Source organism: Meles meles, chromosome 1, assembly GCF_922984935.1.
Source record: "Meles meles chromosome 1, mMelMel3.1 paternal haplotype, whole genome shotgun sequence".
NCBI classification, from domain to species: Eukaryota; Metazoa; Chordata; class Mammalia; order Carnivora; family Mustelidae; genus Meles; species Meles meles.
In genome coordinates, this window is record NC_060066.1 from 149,530,433 (window position 1) to 149,552,505 (window position 22,073).

Consider the following 22,073-nt stretch of genomic DNA (forward strand, 5'->3'; position numbering starts at 1 on the left):
TAGGGAAGTACTTTTTAAATATGATAAGAAAAGCAAAATCACTGACTGAAATATTGCAGTTTGTACTTCATTAAAATTAAGTACTTTTGATCATGAAGAGAAGCTAGAAAAAGAATAATGAAGCTTACAAGTGAGAATATATTTGCCTTACATGTAATACTTTAGAACTAGCATCCAGAGTATAAAAGGAACTTCTACAAAATAAGGCATCCCAATAGATCGATGTATCAAGAGGTCTATTCAAGTAAATCATAAAAAGAAGAATCTATGATCAATAAATTAAAATAAAAGGTAATTCATCTTATTATTATCACCAATGATTTTTCAATGTCAGAATACAATTCACTACTGGAATATAAAAGTTTGCTTCATTATTAAGAAAGTGTCTGGGGGTGCCTGGGTGGCTCAGTTGGTTCAGCCTTGATCTTGGGCTCAGATTGTGATCTCAGGATCTTGGGATCTAGCCCTGCATTAGACTCCCTGCTTGGCAGGGGGCTCTGCCTGCTGTTTCCCCTGCCTGTACTGTCTCTCTTTCTCTATCAAATAAATAAATAAAATCCTTAAAAAAAAACTTAAAAAGAAAGTGATGATGAGATGTGTTATAAGATTATTTTCCTTAGGAAGTATTACTGTGCAATGTAATTCATCATTTAACAGTTTATATTTATTCTGTTGGACAGGAGATTAAAAGTCTATTTTCATTTTATATTTTGGAGTTAGGTTTTTTATAATTTAAAATTATCGATTTTGAAATCCATTTTACTTGAAAATAATGTTAGACTTCCTATCTATCTATCAACCCATAGAGAAAAAACATTGAGAAATTGGTTTTCTCTAACTCAAATTTTGCAAAGACCTGAACTCATATAAAAATATTGTTGGGAAATAAATTATGGTTTTCACCAGAGCAAGGGTACATACATTAGGAAGCTGTTCTAAGATATTATACCTCTAAAACAGGTAAAACCACTATTTACCTACTTATTAATAAGTTCAGTTAAATATTTTATTGACAATATTAGAAAAGATAACTTGAAATTTCTTCGAATAATAACCTTGTTGAGTAGTATATTCCTCATGGGAGGTTGTTTTCCTGCCACAATTTGAATATATCATACCATTCTCTTCTGGCTTGTAACATTGTGGCTGAAAAATCTGCTTATAGTCTTATGGCATAAGACAACTTGCGCAAAACAAGTTGTTTTTCTCTTGCTACTTTAATATTCTCTCTTTAACATATCTTTTTTTTTATAAAGATTTTATTTATTTATTTTGACAGAGAGAGGGAGAGAGATCACAAGTAGGCAGAGAGGCAGGCAGAGAGAGGTGGGGGTCAGGGAAGCAGGCTCCCCGCTGAGCCTGATGTGGGGCTTGATCCCAGGACCCTGAGATCATGACCTGAGCCGAAGGCAGAAGCTTAACTCACTGAGCCACCCAGGTGCCCATCTCTTTAACATATCTTTTGCCATTTTATAATAATGTGTCTTGGTGTGGATCTCTTTGGGTTCATCTGATTTGGAACTCTCTGTGTTTTCTCGACCTGTAGTTTCTTTCTTAGGTTGGGGAGGAAGTTTCCAGCCATAATTTTTTCAAATAAGTTCTCTGCCCCTTTATCTCTCTTTTGTCCTTCTGGGACCCCTATACCGAGAATGTTATTTTACTTGATGTTGTTCCATAGGTCCTGTAAGCTATCTTCACTTTTTAAAATTCTGTTGGCTGATCTGATTGGGTGAGTTCTGTCACCCTGTCTTCTAGATGGCCTATCAATTCTTCTGCTTCCTATCATCTGCTATTGAGCCCCCTTGTGTATTTTTCATTTAAGTTATGGTATTTTTTCATCTTTGTGACTTCTGTTTGGTATGTTCTTGTATTTCCCTTCTCTTTGTGTAAGTTCTCACCGTGTTCATCCATTTGTTTCCTAATTTCAGTGAGCATCTTTATAACCATTACTTTGAATTCTTTAACCATTAGATTACTTATCTCCATTACATTAAGGTCTCTTTCTGCAGTTTTATCTTGTTCTTTGTTTTTGGAACATATTTCTCTGTTTCCTCATTTTGCTTGACTCTCTGTGTTTCTTTCTGTGTATTCGATGAACCAGCTACCTCTCCCAGTCTTGAAGGAGTGGCCCTGTGTAGGTAACCCCTCTCTCTCCTTCACCCTTGCCCTAACTCTTGGTTGCCTCTTAAACATTTGTGATTGTCTCAGCAGCCCTATTTATTCTTGATAGATCCCCATTGTTGAGGTGTGCCAAGGCCAGTCAGTGTTCCAAGAAGAGAGAGATCATTTAGCACCTAGTTTATTTTTAGGCTTATTGGAAGCCATCCCCTCAGGGAACAGTTTTTAAACTATGCAAATAGTTTTATGGGGCCAAAACCATAATCTGTGAGGTTTCCAGACCAGAATATCTGGAGGCATTGTCTAGGTGACAGTTGCAAAAATCAGAGGGAAAAAAAATTCAGGACTCTAGATGAGAGTATAAGCTTCTGTCTGGGAGGTAACAATGGGCTGTAGTAAGGCCAAGTGAGTAGTTAAGGATGGTTGTCTCCCTGCTTATGTTGTCTGAGAGTTCTTCTCCCCTACATGTGTGGCAAACCTAAAGTCTGCCCCCCAGGCTGAAGCTCCAGTACAAGTAAATAGGCCTTTTTCACAGGAAGACTGGAATTTGTTTCAATCTTCTGTCTGTGCAGTGCCCTGGGGGTTGTAGCCCGCCAAGAACTGTTTTTCTCATTGTTAGAGTCCTTTGGAGCCCAGGAACTTAAGCCCCTTTGGCCACCAGGGCCAGGCAATCAAGGGATTTCATGCACACTCCTGCTTTAGTGAGGCAACTGGAGAGTGTAGGGGGTAGGGCACACTAACCTACTTCAGCAATGCAGCAGGTGAGTGCCTTGTCTCTGTGACCAAGGACTTTAGCAAGAGAGTAAAAGAATCCCATGACTGCTAGCCCTCATCAGGTCTATGCAAGGAGCAGGAAAATGTTGTAGCCTTTTATACTCACTGGCTTTAGCAAGCCACCAAGAAGGTGGCAATTCTCTGTGTGCCTCCTGTGCTTGCAGGGTAATGAACAGTGCAAAATGGTGCCAACCAGTGTCTCTATCTACCACTGTCTCCTACACTTCTGGCAGATACTTTAAGATTAGCAAATAAATTTTCACATATAGTCTAGCATTTTTCATATTACTGCTTTTGTCATGGGTCCCAGGGCAAATGAGACCACACATGAGCCCTTTAAAAGGAGAATCTCAGTTCCTGATAGCCCTTTAGGTGATTCAGACTTAAACCCCCTTAGTTTCTCAGTCAGGTGTTTCGGGAGTGCATCTCTCTGATGCAAATCCCAAAGGTTGGAGTCCCTGATGTGGGCATAATTCCCTTACTCCTCCAGGAGAATCTTTGGACTTACACAAGATCCCTCCTATTGTGGGTCACCACACCAGGGTTGAGGTTTTAGTGAGACTATGTCTTTCCCTCTCCTATCCATCTCCGTGTGCGTGCATGTGTGTGTGTGTGTGTGTGTGTGTGATCCTTAATTGTGGAAAAGTGGTTCAGCTAGTTTTCACTTCTTTCTCAAAGGAAATTGTTCCAGATGTAGCTGTAAATTTGTTGTTTCTGTGGGAGAAGGTGAGTTCAGAATCTTCTACACTATGTTCTATAATAATCCATTTACTGTTCAAGTACATACCAATCACGTAATGGTTGTTTATTATCATTTTTTCATTGTGTTATGTTAGTCAGCATAAAATACATCATTAGTTTTTAATGTAGTGTTCCAAGATTCATTGTTTATGTACAACACCCAGTGTTCCATGCAATACATGCCCTCCTTAATACCCACCACCATAGTTGTGTTTATTCAATATTATTTTATTTTATAAGATCTACCAAAGGAATAATGGTATTTTATCCTAGATAATCTATGAGTTTGGTATTCAATCCATAATTCTCAAAAATTACCTGCCTCAAATGACATATACATTTTTTTATACATCACACTGAGACCCTTCAGAGTACATAATATCCAGTAAAGGACATAAAACATCACTGCCAGAGTTAGTCAATAACTACACAGAAATTTAATAATGATGATGACTTCCTTTTTTGTGTCTATGTAAAACATTTGAAGGTTAATTTTCTTTATAATGCTTAAATCTTATATTCACATTTATTTCATTTGTTACAAATTACTCATTGCATTATGAAAGAAAATCAGTTCCTAATTGTGACATTTGTTGTTATTTTAGCTTATCCAAAGGCAGCTCACATCTTTTATATTTTAAAATATTGTGAACCAAATTGGGCTTCTAAGGTTGCAGACACTTTAAAAAAAGAAACTTAAAATAACTTGAAGATGCTATTTTTAAATATCGAGCTTGGTCAAACAGATGTAGCCCAAAATGAAATTTCAATGTATGCTAGAATATCTAGGAGTGTCTGGGTGGCTCTGTCAGTTAAGTGTTACACTCTTGATTTTGGCTCAGAGCATGATCTCAAGTTTGTTGAGATCAAGCCCTGTGTAGGTCTCCATGTTGGGCAAGGAATCTGCTTGCAATGCTCTCTCTACCTCTCTCTCTGCCCTTCCCTATCCTCTCTCTCCCATTCTAAAAAATTAAAAAGAAAAAGAAAGAAAAAGTAAAACATTAACATCTAATGGAAATCTAGCATTCTAATATCCTATAAATTAAGCTGGTTTTATTTTTTAAAAGTTCAGTTTTAAAATTTTCTATGGAACAATATGACCAATAAATATAATCAAGAATAATGAAGTTTTTTCCAGACAACCAAAACAGAATTTATGTTAACTGATTATTACTATAATAGGCATTAAGTTCTAGAAATAAATCTTAAAGATTATTAAATGGAATATTATATAAATTATATTAGCTTAAATAGTAGTTCCACATCTGGTCAGATGCATATGCAAAATATTATTTAGTTTGTCTCCTGGTAGAATATATACATCTTATATTACTATCTTTAATGGTCAATAAAGCCCTAAGTGAAGAATGGGTTTAACTTTGTTTCTTTGAGCATTTCACATAGATATTTACGTATGGCACAATTTTTCATTTCATATATGTAAAAAATCCCCTTTTTAAAATTATTAATGTTCTTTTCTGATATGTTTTTCTGACTGTAAGATCTTTTCTTCAACCAAGTCATGTATCTGTGTAGGGGGATGGTGTAGTGGTGATGGCAATATGAGGTTGTAAAATAGGATTTATCATATGGATCATATGGGAAACATCAAAAGCAATGCCAAGGTAACATTCAGCTCCTTGGACATAAAAATATATTTTTGAAGCTAGAAAATAACCTTAAAACTCTGGCTATTCTATTAAGAGACTATATATATATATATATATATATATATAGTAATTAGTGTACAGGTTTTTCTGTAATATATAGAAGATAGTACCTGTGTTCATTTATGAGTAGATAATTTCTATGATCTCAGAAGGGTCCAGGATAAGGATAGAGAGTGGAGAAAGGAAGAAGGTAAAGAAGAAATTAGAAGTGGGTTATCATTTCTCCTCTTCAGGCTTTCACCTAGAAGAGGTTGTTAAATCATTTGAGGCAATTACTCAAGATCTTTTACCTACACCTCTGTGTGTTTCTGAAACAGGATTCTATGGTGAAGATGGCATTTCCAAAGTTATATATCCAGGTGTAGAATGGAGGTTTCAGCAACATGATCAGAAAAGAAGATGATCTAGGTCATCTCAGGGGATATGTACTTTGGACAATACATCAATGTTTAGCGGGCCTGCTCTTGGGCCTGCTGTGATAGGGAAACAATATTTTTGAGACAGTCCAGGATAGGGCAGCCGAGTTGGAAGCTGGGACAGAGAGAAGATACAAAGGAGGCTTGGCATTCAGAGATTACAGTTTGCTCAAAGGTAGAACAATTAGCATGGGAAGATAGGCAATGTGTCTCAAGATTTTTATCCTACCTAAGTATGGATTGGTTCACTGGCCATAATTCAGCAGGATGTGGGCTAATCAAATAGATTAGAAAATTAAGTGTTGCTTTGGAGGCATGATACTGATCTATGCACAAGAAAGGCAATGCCACTAGAAGTTATGGACCCTCCCTAGGAGTAGCCAACACCCAATAACTGGTCAAGTTTGGATACAAAAGTTCAGTTCCTGCTTCTCATTCAGGATATCCCTGGAGTGGCAAGTATGGTGAATGCTTAAGGGAAAAGTACACCCTCAGAAGATCAGAGCAAAACCTAACAAAGACTCAGGGACATCAAACAACTCTGGGTATATAGTAAAACCACGGAATTATACACTTGGGAATGATGAATTTTGTGCATTGTGAATCATATCTCAATTTTAAAAGTAAAAATTTATCATGTCTGAAGAAACTGAAGTAACCAACAGTTGAGCTAAACAAGTGAGACTGGATGGGAAGAGGAGTGAATAAGGAAGGGGGCATGAGATAAGCTAAATATTTAAATCACATGTGTTGTTGAAGCCAGAAATAATGTATCATATAACTATATTTACATCTTCTAGGAAGTGCATAAGGCCATAGAATGGAGAAATAAGGCATAAAGAGTCTTGTTTTGATAGTTATTTTGGTTGATGATTTTCAGACATTATTCATTTATTCAAAATATTTATTGAGCAATAACTTTGTTCCAGGAACTATAATATAAACATGGCACATACATAGATTTATATAGGAAGTACATAAACCAATAATCATAATGTATTAATCCACACTATTTTTGGAATGCATTTACCTCAATTTAAATCTTAGTAGTCTACCTAGTTTTGAAGGCAATGGGGACCCTTTGAAGGTGTTTACAAGGGGGTGATTATAATTATGGAACATAGCCACCCAATGCCTACTTAATAAATTTAAAACTCCTTAGCATATTGTAATTGAACTTTATGATCTATTCCCTCATCTTCCATTCACATTTCCCCAGCTGTATATTCTTTCCCAAAAAAGGGCATTACATGTCTTGCTTTTTAGTGTCTTTGTGCAAACTGCCTGGCCTACTGCACTATTTTCCCCACTCCTGCAAGAATCAGTGGAGCCCAACTCCTCCTCATTAATCCAGACTAGACTCACATGTCATCTCCTTAGAAAAGTCTTCCCTGACTCCATTGATTTTGCCTGCTCTGCCATGTTCAGTGAATCACTTCTAAATCTGGTCTCACAAAACTTTGAGGCTATTACTATCAACACCTCATCACATAACCTTATAATGATTGATTTTCAATAATTATAATGCTAATATGCTATATTAGCATATAGCACAATATGCTAATATGTCTAATTCTACAGATAATAAGGCAAAGGCTTTTATTAATATTTTTGTCATAATATAGTATCAAGGACACAGGCACTCAAAAATGTGTTTGTTTGAGTGCTTGTGGTTGGCATGAGGAAAAGGTGGGTAATGGTAGTGGAAAGGTACATGCATTTTATATCTTTGTTTATAGTATTAGATGACAGTACCATAGAATTGAGTTATTCTCCGTAAGTAACAAAGAGCCATTGGGACTTTTAAACAGATCTGTAATATATCAGATTCATGGATTCATCGTTCTAGCAATTAGATATGAGTCTAGGCTAAGAATAACATTTGTCAGACACTGATTTGATGGAGTAGATGCTGTCAAACTGAGCTAGCTAGTAGTCTAAAACTCCCTCATTCCTCTTGCAAACCTGCATGATCTTTCAAATAGGGTGACTTTCTGTTTAGTCACAAATGCAGCCTGTATACACACAGATGGCTGGACCATTAGTTAATACAATGAAACATGTATGCCTTTGAGTACTTCACCCAAAGCTCCTCTGTCATACCATTTTCTCCCCTCGGACTTCTTTCCTGCCTATAGGTCAACAGCCTCAAAGTTAATATCATGCTCAGCAAGGAAACTCCAGGATTCTGTTTCAGAGCCTCAGGCAGCAACATTTCTGAGTAATTGATGCCCATGTCCTGCTCCATGTTAAATATTTTAGCTATCACTCCTAGTTATGTAGGTAATTCTGACAACAAAGTACTGAATTGGGAATAACAGCTATGTATATGCTGGAGGTTATTGTTATAGTACAAGTAAGTGATAATAACCAAACTGGCATCTCCAGTGAGGTGCAGGATATGGAGTTAGAGTTGAGATTCTGTTCCAGGTGAGGGAAGAAAGTATGAAGTTCCCTAAACTTAAGGAAAAAACGTTAGATTCATTGATGTTGGTGGTGGTGGGTGGGTGTTCTTTCTACCTCTAGGACACGAACGCTGGTTCTGTGTCCCAGATTGGGAAAATTTTCATTGAGAATTTGTTCAACCATATCTTCTAGTCTTCTTTCTTTCTCCTCCCCCTCAGGGATCCAAATAAATTTGATATTGGAATGTTTCATGGCATCATTTATTTCCCTAATTCTGTTTTCATGGCTTCTAAGCTGTTAGTTCCAGGCCTCCTCCTGGTCCTTTTCCTCTATCAGTTTGTCCTCTAGATCACTAATTCTATCTTCTGCCCTGGTTACCCTAGCTGTTAAGAGTATTTAGATTAGATTGGATCTCATTGATAGCATTTTTAACTTCTTCCCAGGAGGTTTTCACTTCTGCCCTTAGGGATTCCATGTTGTCACTAATGGTTTTCTCCAACCTAGCTATTGCTTGCTGAGTTCCCTTTCCGACATACTGTTTATGTCCATATCCAATAGCTATGATGGAGAGGGCACAGCTTCTGAATTTTTCCTCTGTTGGGTGTCCCTCCTCCTAGCCATTTTGGTGAGAGCTGGTTGAGGGGATGTGTAGATGAATATATTAACCTCAGTTCAGGCAAGGTGCACCTGCAACATTTCTGAGCAATCGGAAGTCACCACCAAAAAGAAAGAAAAAAGAAAAAAAAAGAGAGAAAGAGAGAGACAGAAAAAAAGAGAAGACCCAGCTAGAATGGGTCCCAAAGGCAAGATTTATAAGGTATACAAACAAAAAATGGACAAAAAGACTGACAAAAGTACATGACAAGGAAAAAAAAAAAAGAACCCAGCCAAAATGAACCTCAAGGATAAAATTTGTATAATACCAAAACAAACAAACAAACAAATACACAGAAACACTGACTGAAGAAAAAGATGGGAGGGTGGTTATAAATCCTCATTGTGGGCAAGGAAGGTTATATTGATTCTTTCTGGGTTATCTTGTTAAAGGACTCAACTTTCCAGAGATAAAGGGAGATTAAAACCTGTTTATATATAGGGGTAATATTGATTTGGGAAAGAGGATTACCTTGAAGCTTATATCTATGTGTATATTTAAAAAATAGGAAAGAAAAAGAAAAACACAGATATATGTATGAAAAAAGTTCAAGTTAAAAGGTTATTGGAATATGTTGTATTAGACCTCTAGTTATAATAGTAAGTAGGTTTAAAAAATTAAAAAGAATAAGAATAGCGAGAATGAATTAAAAATAAAAGTTGTATTTATGAAATATACAGGTTTTTGGGCAATACCAGGAGCATAATATATTGTTTTCCCCGATACTGGGGTTTTACAGTTTTATGGGGACCCTGTGGTGGTTGTCATCTGGTTCTTTTGGCTGGCTTTCTGGGAAAGGGACCTGTCGCATTGTTTTGAATTCAGTCAGTCTTACTTGGGTTTAGTCCTACTGCCCCCTATCGAGGGGATGGGCTCTGTGCAAACTGGTTTTTCAGGCTTTTGTTCTCTGGAGGTTTTTTTTTTCCTTTGGTGGCTTTTTGCGGTTTTTCGGAGGTTTAGTGGAAAGCGAACTGCACCCAGACCTCCGTCTCAGAGAAGCCTCAGTCTGCTCCCCTCTGGGTCATCCAGAACACACAGGCTCCCCCTTTGCAAACTCTGTTGAGCCATGTAACCTCCCACAGGCAAAGCATGTCCCCAGCCACCGTCTCAGGGTCGCCCAAAGTGCCCACTTGTCTCTGCACCCCTGTGCCACTAAAACCATGAGCAATATTGGTCCAGAGAGCCCTCTTCCAGTGACTGTCTTTGCCAGGACTGCAGTTGGGATCCAGATATCAGGTTGCCACTGCGGGATTGTGACTCAGCTGGTCCTAGAGGTAGAATGAATCTAGAAAGATCTCGAGGCACTTGATTGTGAGACTGATGAATCATAATTTCAGAAAAGAGCTTTTGAGAGCATCTAGGGGGAAGAGATTCCTTATATACAGAGGAAGGTCCATCAGTATAACATCAGACCTGTCCACAGAAACCTGGCAAGCCAGAAAGGGCTGGCAAGACATATTCAGGGCACTAAATGAAAGGAACATACAGCCAAGAATACTTTGTCCAGCAAGGCTGACATTCAAAATGGATGGAGAGATAAAGAGCTTCCAAGACTGGCAAGGTTTAAAAGAGTATATGACCACCAAGCTGGCATTATAAGAAATATTAAGGTATGTTATATAAAGAAAGAAAGAACCCAAGAGTGTCATAGAACAGAAAATTACAGAGATAATCTATAGAAACAAGGACTTCACAGGCAACACTGTGTCAATAAAAACATCTTTCAATAATCACTCTCAATGTGAATGGCCTAAACACTCCCATAAAACAGCACAGGGTTGCAGATTGGATAAAATGACAGGACCCATCCATATGTTGTCTATCTATTTTAAAACTAAGGATATATCCAGACTGAACATGAAGGGGTGGTGAAGCATCTTTCATGCCAATGGACCTCAAAATAAAGCTGGGGTAGCAATTCTCATATCAGATAAAGTAGATTTTAAACTACAGACTGTAGTAGGAGATAAAGAAAGACACTACATCATTCTTTTTTTTTTTAAAGATTTTATTTATTTATTTGACACAGAGAGATCACAAGTAGGCAGAGAGGCAGGCAGAGAGAGAGAGGAGGAAGCAGGGTCCCTGCGGAGCAGAGAGCCTGATGCGGGGCTCGATCCCAGGACCCTGAGATCATAACCTGAGCCAAAGGCAGCAGCTTAATCCACTGAGCCACCCAGGCGCCCCGACACTACATCATTCTTAAAGGGCTTATCCACCAGGAAGATCCAAAAATTGTAAATATTTATGCCCCCAATATGGGACCAGCCAACTACATAAGACAACTGTTAACCAAAATAAAGAGTCATATTGAGTATGGAGAGGGTGGTTGGGTTATGGACATTGGAGAAGGTATGTGCTATGGTAAGTGCTGTGAGGTGTGTAAGCCTGGCAATTCACTAACCTGTTCCCCTGGGGCAGATAATACATTATATGTTAATAAAAAAGTCATATTGATATGAAAACGTTAATAGTAAGGGATCTTAACATGCCACTCTCAGTAATAGACAGATCATCTAAGCAGAAAATCAATAAAGAAGCAAGAGCATTGAATGACACATTGGACCAGATGAACCTCATAGGTATATACAGAATATCCCTAAAACAACAGAATACTCATTCTTTTTGAGTGCACATGGAATTTTCTCCAGAATAGACCACATACTGGGTCAAATCAGGGCTCAGCCAATACCAAAAGATTGAGATTATTCCCTGCATATTCTCAGACCACAATGCTTTGAAACTGGAACTCAACCACGAGAAAAAGTTTGGAAGGAATTCAAACACTTGGGACCTAAAGACCACCCTGCTTAAGGATGTCTGGATCAACCAGGAAATCAAAGAAGAACTTAAAATTCATGGAAACCAATGAGAATGAAGACAGTTTGGTCCAAAACCTATGGGATACTGCAAAGGTGGTCCTAAGGGAGAAATACATAGCCAACCAAGCCTCCCTCAAAAAAATTGAAAAATCCAGAATAAACCAGCTCTCTTTACACCTTAAAAACTGGAGAATTCACAAGAAATTAAGCCAACTGGCTTAATAAGAAGGGAAATAATCAAGATTAGAGCAGATATCAATCAGATAGAAACTAGAGAAACAGTATAACACATCAACAAACCTACAAGTTGTTTTTTTTTTTTTTGAAAGAATTAATAAGATTGACAAACCATTGGCCAAACTAATCCAAAAGAAAGGATAGAGGACCCAACTTAATAAAATTATGAATGAAAAGGGAGAGATCTCTACTAACACCAAGGAAAGAGAAACAATCATCAGAAATTATTATCAACAGTTATATGCCAATAAGTTAAGCAACCTAGATGAAATTGATGCATTCCTAGAAACTGATAAACTTCCAAAACTGAATCAGGAAGAAATTGACAACCTGACAGACCAATATCTAGTATCGAGATTGAAGCAGTGATCAAAAACCTCCCAAAAAACAAGAGCCCGGGGCCCAATGGATTCCCTGGAGAATTCTACCAAACATTCAAAGAAGAAATATTACTTATTGTCCTGAAGCTCTTTCAAAAATAGAAACAGAAGGAAAACTCCAGACTCTTTTTATGAAGTCAGCATTACCCTGATCTCCAAACCAGGCAAAGACCCCACCAAAAAGGAGAATTTCAGACCAATATCCCTGATGAATATGGATGCCAAGATTCTAAACAAGATCCTAGCTAATAGGATCCAACAGCACATTAAAAAGATTATCCACCATGACAGCCGGGATTTATCCATGGGATGCAAGGGTGGTTAAATATTTGCAAATCAATCAATGTGATAGAACAAATCAATAAAAGAAGAGAGAAGAACCATGGTCCTCTCAATTGATGCAGAAAAAAAAATTGACAAGTTATGGCATCTGTTCCTGATTAACACGATTCAAAGTATAGGGATAGAGGGAACATTCTTCAACTTCATAATATCTATATATGAAAAACCCACAGAGAATATCATACTCAATTGGGTAAAGCTGACAGCTTTCCCTTTGAGATCAGGAATACGACGAGGATGTCCACTTTCACCACTAGTTGTTCAACATAGTAGAAGAAGTCCTAGCAACAGCAATCAGAGAACAAAAAGAAATAAAACACATTCAAACTGACAAAGAAGAAGTCAAACTCTCTCTCTTCACAGATGACATGATACTTTATATGGAAAACCCAAAAGACTCCACCCCCAAACTACTAGAACTCATACAGCAATCAGTGATGTGGCAGGATATAAAATCAATGTACAGAAATCAGTTATTTTCTTACACATTAACAATGAAAATATAGAAAGTGAAATTAGAGAATTGATTTCATTTACTATAGCACCAAGAACCATAAGATACCTGGGAATAAACCTAACTAAAGAGGAAAAGGATCTGTACTCAAGGAGCTTCAGAACACTCATGAAAGAAATTGAAGAATGAAAGAAATTGAAGAACACACAAAAAGATGGAAGAGCATTCCATGATCATGGTTCAGAAGAATAAATATTGTTAAAATGTCTATACTTCCTAGAGCCATCTATAGTTTCAATACCATCCTGATCAAAACTCCACTGGCATTTTTCAAAGAGCTGGAACAAACAATCCTAAAATTTGTATGGAACCAGAAAAGACACTGAATTGCTAAGGAAATGTTGAAAAAGAAAAACAAAACTGGGGGCATCACATTGCCTGATTTCAAACTTTAGTACAAAGATGTGATCACCAAAACAGCATGGTACTGGCAAAAAACAGACACATAGACCTGTGGAACAGAGTAGAGAGCTCAGATGGAGAACATAGGCAGTAACCTCTTTGACATAGGCCACAACAACTTCTTTCAAGATATGTCTCCAAAGGCAAAGGAAACAAAAGTGAAAATGGACTTTGGGGACTTCATCAACACCAAATCTTCTGCACAGCAAAGGAAGCGGTCAACAAAACAAAGAGGCAAGCTATGGAATGGGAGATGGTATTTGGAAATGACACTACAGATAAAGGGCTGATATACAAGATCTATAAAGAACTCTTCAAACTCAACACACACAAAGTAGATAATCATGTCAAAAAATGGACAGAAGACATGAACAGACACTTCTTTAAAGAAAACATACAAATGGCTGACAGACACATGAAAAAATGTTCATCATTATTAGCCATCAAGGAGATACAAATTATAACCACATTGAGATACCACCTCACACCAGATAGAATGGCCAAAATTAACAAGACTGTAAACAACATGTGTTGGAGAGGATGTGGAGAAAAGGGAATACTCTTACAATGTTGGTGAGAATGCAAGTTGGTGCAGCCATTTAGGAAAACAGTGTGGAGATTTCCTGAGAAATTAAAAATAGAGCTTCCCTATGACCCTGCAATTGCACTACTGTATTTACAGTATTTACTGTAAATACATTTACTCCAAAGATACAGATATAGTGAAAAGAAGGTCCATCTGTACCCCAATGTTCATAGCAGCAATAGCCACAGTCACCAAACAGTGGAAAGAACCACCATGATGCCCTTCAACAGATGAATACATAAAGAAGATATGGCCCATATATTAAGCTTCCAGCAGAAAGGATGAATACCCAACTTTTGTATCAACATGGATGGCACTGGAAGATATTATGTAGAGTGAAATAAGTCAAGCAGAGAGAGTCAGGTATCATATGGTTTCACTTACTTGTGGAGCATAAGAGTAACATAGAGGACATTGGCAGATGGAGAGGAGAAGTGAGTTGGAGGATATTGGAGGGGGAGACAAACCATGAGAGACTGTGGACTCTGAGAAACAAACTGAGGGTTTTGGAAGGGAGGGGGTAAGGTGTTGGGTGAGCCTGGTGGTGGGTATTATGGAGGGTACATACTGCATGGACCACTGAGTGTGGTGCATAAACAAGAATTTTGGAACACTGAAAATCAAATAAAATTAAATTAAATTTTAAAAAAAGCATTAGGTTCAGAATGGGTCTGAAGCTCAGTTAATAGGAATTAGATACATAATATTTTCCTATATTAGCAACTTGTCAGAATGTTATATCAGTACAGAGTTTCTAAAATAATTCTAAATTTAGAAGTGGTCCTTGAGTATGAAATGGGTGGAATGTTACACATATGGGATGAAGCAGGAAACTGCTTTGGGGGCAGTAAGACAAGAATATAAGAAGCCAAGCAAATTCTGAGTTCTCATGAGAAGAATTTAAATATCCATTTGTATATGTAAATAAAAATTTTTCTGTTGTACAAGTCAGTAAGGGGAAAGGAAGTATACTGGATTAAAGAGTTAGGGAAACTGGAAGGGGAGATGAACCATGAGAGACTATGGACTCTGAAAAACAACCAGAGGGTTTTGAAGGGGCGGGGGGGTGGGAGGTTGAGGAACCAGGTGGTGGGTAATAGGGAGGGCACGTACTGCATGGAGCACTGGGTGTGATGCCAAAACAATGAACACTGTTATGCTGTAAATAAACAAATTAAAAAAAAAAAAGAGTTAGGACTGGCTTTGCACGTAAATGAGTACATAAGAGTCTTTTTCAACATGTATTGTCTTGACCAGAAGATATAATTTCATTGGAATATGTGAACTGAATAGTGAACTATTTGATATTGAATACAGATATGATTCAGTATGATTCTTGTTATTTTTTTCCTTTTCATTAATATGGATGGCCTAATATAATTGATAACACTATTCAAGTCATACTAACTCAAAAGTTTCAGAATCATCCTGGATTCACTCTCCTTCACCTCTTATATCATCAGTTACCAGATATCACAAATTCTACCTAATATATTTCTAAAATGCCTATGGCCAAATGTCTTTTTCTAAATTACTATGTGCATTTATGCATCTTTATATGTTCCTGGCCTATTTTCATTATATTCTAGGTAAAGCCATTTATGACAGGTCCCTCATATTCTGATTACTTTTGGTCACAAGAACAGAACTCATTTTACTAATTAAGTTCCAGCAAATATAATATATGACTTCTAATCTCTTACCATTTAAATCTCCAGCCCTGGTTGGAAGCCTCAAGTGGTGGTTTTAGGGTTAGGGAGGCATAGGTTTAGTATCTTCACTAGTCTTAGTCCATGACCTTCTCAGTTTCCTAAATTAGCCATAATCCCTGACCTGTCCCAGTTGGACCTGGGGTGGGGGAAGAGTAGTAAAAATAAAAGATTCTACTTGACAGGTATACTTGTAATCTGATCTAGATGGCTTATGATTACTGCAATTTCAGGCTCATTATCGTAGGGGGCATTTTTTAAATTTCCTTATAGAACCTTCTACTGGAAAAACCTCAATGGCCAATCATTTGCTATGAGTAAGGTCCTTCTTCTGACTGTGCCCACTGTTGATTCCCCACACTCCCCAGACTCAGGATGATGTCTTCGCCTCTCCAAATAGTCCTCTTATGTGGGATTGTTTTTTAGAAACACATCAGGCCATCCCCATGAAATACTCTTTATCATATTTCCTCTACCTCAAACTATTTTAGTCTCTGCCATGCACCATTAGAATTTTCTTAGTAAAATTAGACCCTATTTTTTTGCCACCAAAGACCCTGTGCTCATGTCAAATTCTCTATTTTGGATGAAGACCCTCAACCTTAACTTATGTTGGAAAGAAAGTACCCCCTATTCTTTCATGTGAGAACATACAGCCTACTGACAACACTCTCCAAAGGAACACTACTTTTCATTCAGCTCAGCCTTTTTTTCAAACTTCAAAGGCAGATAAAGAGCTAATGATGGTATAATTATTTCCCATAATCTTGTAGCATGTTCTATATAAGCAATCTGGCACTTTCTCTTATTTGTTGCATTGTTCTTGCACTTTGCTCAGAACTCATGAGAGAAATAATCTCATTTTAATGTCTGACTACAAATATGTCTCTCTCACTAAGTAGATTAAACACTTGAAGTCAGAAACCAAGGCAATATGGGGTGCTAGTTAGAGCACAAACACTGGGGCCAGATGTGCTATGGTTGGGATAGCTGTTCCATTACTTATAGATGGGAGACATTGACCACATTATTTACTTTCTCTTCGATGTGGTTTCTTCATCTGTAAAATGGGGCTAAGAAACCTACCTTATAGTAACAGATGTCCTTTATTGAGCTTTTGCTTTCATATCATTTATTTAGCCTTGTGTGAAAAACAAAACAAAATCAGGTATACAAATTCCTTTACATCTATTGTTTCATTTTTATGAGATGGGATTTGTTATTTTCCCCCGTTTATTGATGAGGCATATATGTTAATTAACATGACAAATTTATATAGCTATTAATCATGCAGAAATGACAGCTGGGAATCTAGAAATGCAGTAGATGCTCAGTTAATACTTAATGAAATAAATATTTCTTACCATTTTACAGATAAGGAAATTGCTGTACATAAATACTTAATTAATTACCATATTTCACAAATCCAGTAAATGTTGTTTTCAGACTTGCACAGCTAGGTTTCCTAAAGTCTATTCTGTTTGAGTCAATGACTGACTGCAAACTCCATTGTTCTTGCAAACTCATGAGCACACATACACATTTAAATATATAATGAGTTACTTCCTAGGTTTTTGAACCAGGAGATATAAATTCATTTATCCAGTTATTTTACTAATGTATGGGATAAATTAAAGCTATAATACAGCCTTTATAATAAATTTTACATAATTTTTAGAACAGGATGTAATAAAAACTAATGTGGATGGTTGAGTTTACTTAGTTTACTCACAATGTTCATTAGTATCACATGGCCAATATTGGAGGGAGAACAAGTTTGGGCAAAGAACTAAAGCATGGATTTGGATAGGTTAATGTGATATAGCCATTAAAAAATACAGTGGAAATCTCCAGTTGGCCAGTGGAGATTGAAGTCCAGAATTCCAGAAAAACTGCACACTACAGCAAATTATATTTGAGAAACCAAAGCATATTGATAATATTTAAATTCATGGGACTTGCATACTGTATTCCATGCTATTATACAATTAAGATCTTTACTTCTGCAGGTAAGCATACTTATAATTCATCTATTTAATACATATATTAGATACATAGTATATACCTAAATATAGACATATATTTATATATGTGTGTGTTTATGTGTACACACACACACACACACACACACACTCTACTCCTAGTTATACATCAGTTAAAATACTTATATCTTTTCACAAAAAGGTATATTCAAGACTGCTTATAACAACACTAGTTATAATATCCCAGACTAGAAGCAACTCATATGTCCAACATAGAAAGAAAAGATAAAGAAATTCTGGTATATGTGTACAATGAAATATAAAGAGTAATGGTAATGAATGAGCTACAACTGTTTACAGTAATGTAGATAAATATCACACACAATGTAGAGCCAAAAAAGCCAGACTAAAAAAAAGCATATATTGTACTTTTCCATTTGTATAGGGTGGAAAAAAGTGTGAGAAGTTAACTGGTGAATAACATTGGTGCGTTGTGACTTAAAGGGGGTACAAGGGGAACTTCTTAGGTGCTGATTTGGTCTTTTTCTTCATCTCAGTGCTGATTACATCATAGTAGTCACTTCTTAAAAATCACCAATGTGTACATTTATGATTTGTGTACTTTTTATTTTAATGTTATATTTCATGTAACATTTATTTAAACTACTTTTATTGACCCCATTTCTCCTTCCAGCTACTGACGTTGGAAAAGACATGAGATGGAAAACCTGATATGGCAAGTGAAAGAAAACATTATTAGAGGAATGTCCTTGAGTAAATGAAAAGAGATGGAAAACAGTACACAAGAAGACAATTTGTCCATTGCTAAGTATATGGGTAGACTGTGTCTGGAAAAGTGACATTGTGTGGGCACAGATAAAGGTAGGAAAGTGGATACTTGTTGTCATAAGAGCATTCAAATAACTGTATTTATTGGTTACATCTTTCCCATGAAATCAGAATCATGATGAAATCAGGTGAAAGGATGGGAAAAGAAGTGTTGGAAGTTTAAGGAGAGTGAAGGTAAAATGTAATCACTTAGGAGAGTAGGAGATTAACTTACTAGGGAAATATTACAAGAATGTTGGACCCATATGATTTCAGTGTTCGAGAAACTGAAGTGAGCCAGACAGCGTGTGTGTGTGTGTGTGTGTGTGTGCGCGTGCACGTGTATGCACGTGTGTGGACATATGTGGCAGTGTGTGTATATTATTTTCCAACCATATTCAACTATAACTGATATGAGAGCAAGAAAAATGGATTTAACAAGCATTATTGTTTAGCTTAGTGGATAAGATAGTGTGAGAGAAGGACAAAAGAACTGAGTATATATGCAGATGAGTAAATTTAATGATGAAAGAGAATTTAATCTACATAAAGTTAGATATGAGGACATGAATAAAGTAAGTGATAGTGAAAGGTTACTAAGATCATAGATTATGGATACAAATAGCATTGAAGGTTTTTAAGGCTTGAGGTACAAGAGGCAGTGAGATAAAAGGATAAGAAGTGATAGGAAATTAAAATTTAAAATATGAAGTGTTGGTACTTAACATTAGAATGATAAGGTCAAGTGTAATATGGGAATAAGAGCAAAAAAGATGACATCATAGGAAAGAAAGGAAAAAAGAGTTGGAGACCAGAATTTTGGTAAAATCATCTATGTTTATTATAATTTGATAAAATTACACATTTATAATATTAAAATTACCATGAATGACGAGATAAGTAGAGTAAAAAAAAATAGCAATGACCTGAGAGTTAACTATTGAATATTAATTTTTAAAAGTGGACATACATGATAGATATGTATGTGGACTTAGCATTTTGTATTTTGTAGTAGTGGAGTGAGAAGCAACAATACATATCTCAATTTTTTTTTTAAACTAGTGTGGTCATTTGGTTTAGAACCTGAAAATTTTTTCTTTGATTATATTTATGAGGGAAATTTCATTTCAATTGAGTATGACAAGTTTATATAAATGTCAAGTTCATGGAACAAGGATTGCTTAGAAATGTACAGAATATATTTTTATATTTATTTTTTTTATTTTTTATTTTTTAAATTATTTTTAAGATTTTCTTTATTTATTTGACAGACAGAGATCACAGGTAGGCAGAGAGGCAGGCAGAGAGGGAGGAGGAAGCAGGCTCCCCACCAAGCAGATGAGGGGGCTGATGTGGGGCTCGATCCCAGGACCTTGGGATCATGACCTGAGCGGAAGGCAGAGGCTTTAACCCACTGAGCCACCCAGGCGCCCGCAGAATATATTTATAAATGAAGACAATAGTTGATTTAATTTTCTCCCAGAACAGAAATAATACAAAGATAATGCATTAAAAAAAAAAGATAAATATGTCCGAATATAGTTTGCTTCCCTGATCTCACTAAACAATGAAGAATACCTTCAAAATGTCCTTAACAATATTTAGATATTTTTCCTTAGCATATATTTGATTTTGGTGGCTTAGTTTTATGAATTTTTGTGAAATAATTAAATAGACTTAAATAGACTTAGTTGCTTCATCTGATCATAATATCCTTGAAAATATACATGTTCAAACAGTATTCCAACATTTTTGCATATTATACTGAGATGTGCAAATTTATATAAAATGTAGACTCCTCTGGAACAGTTGAAATGTAGTACTTATTTATTCCCAAGGTCTTTCATTAAGAAACAATGAAAGACTTCTGTGCGTGTTTAATGAATTTAAAATGCCTTCAACTTTTTACAAAGTTTAAGTCCTCTTTCCATTTTAGTTATGGTACAAAAGTCATTTCAAGGTTCTCTGTTGACCCAAAGAGGTTATCTCCAGAATCCTGCAGGTTGATGAAGAGCAAAACTGCATAGTACAATTCTTAGCATTTATTTTAGTCTGTAAAGCCTCATTTTCATCTGCTTTATTTACTAGGATTCTGCTTAAGGTTATGTTGGAAGCAATAGTTTTTACTGATGAAAAGAATAATGATGACAAATACATGATAGACAGAAATGGTCACTAGATCCCAGGATATGTTTTGCCTATATAACTATTCTACATACAACACAAATAACATATATTTAATAATTTATTTTTTTATTTCTCCTCATTATATGACAAACTTCAAAGGGCAAAGATTTTAGTCTGGTTTTTTTGGTTTGTTTTGCTTTATTTTGTTTTGTTTTTTACAGGTTATCAAAGCACCTGAAAATATTTCTGATGTATATTAGCTACTCCATGAATATTTGTTCAATAAAGGGATGTGGAGACAGAAGCCTATGCAATTCTTAATCTTTCAACATTTTCCTTGCTTCCTTTAGAAAAAAAATAGGGGAAAAAACTGTTACCTCAGTTGCAAAGAACAAAGGAGATGATGTGTGTAGAAATACTCTATACACTGCTGAGCACTCTCTCTATTAAGCATAAAGCATAAGGCACAATTACTAGATAAAATAAATTGTTTTCATTATCTCAGCAATCAAAGGCATAAAAATAATACAAATAAAGTTGTTGATATATTTTCCAGTAACCTCAATCACCATGATAATTTGGGGTGAGGAGTAATCACAAAGAGATAGGACAAAAAACTTGCAGTGGACTTTGGCAGATAAAGGTGCTATAGTTTTTTTGTTGTTGTTGTTGTTGTTTTTTGTTTATTTACAGCATAACAGTGCTCATTGTTTTGGCATCACACCCAGTGCTCCATGCAGTACGTGCCCTCCCTATTACCCATCACCTGGTTCCTCAACCTCCCACCCACCTCGCCCCTTCAAAACCCTCTGGTTGTTTTTCAGAGTCCATAGTCTCTCATGGTTCATCTCCCCTTCCAGTTTCCCTCAACTCCCTCTCCTCTCCATCTCCCCATGTCCTCCATGTTATTTGTTATGCTCCACAAATAAGTGAGACCATGTGATACTTGACTCTCTCTGCTTGACTTATTTCGCTCAGCATAATTTCTTCCAGTCCCATCCATGTTGCTACAAAAATTGGGTATTCATCCTTTCTGATGGAGGCATAATACTCCATTGTGTATATGGACCACATCTTCCTTATCCATTCATCCGTTGAAGGGCATCTTGGTTCTTTCCACAGTTTGGCGACCATAGCCATTGCTGCAATAAACATTGGGGTACAAATGGCCCTTCTTTTCACTGTATCTGTATCTTTGGGGTAAATACCCAGCAGTGCAATTGCAGGGTCATAGGGAAGCTCTATTCTTAATTTCTTTAGGAATCTTCACACTGTTCTCCAAAGTGGCCACACTAACTTGCATTCCCACCAACAGTGTAAGAGGGTTCCCCTTTCTCCACATCCTCTCCAACACACGTTGTTTC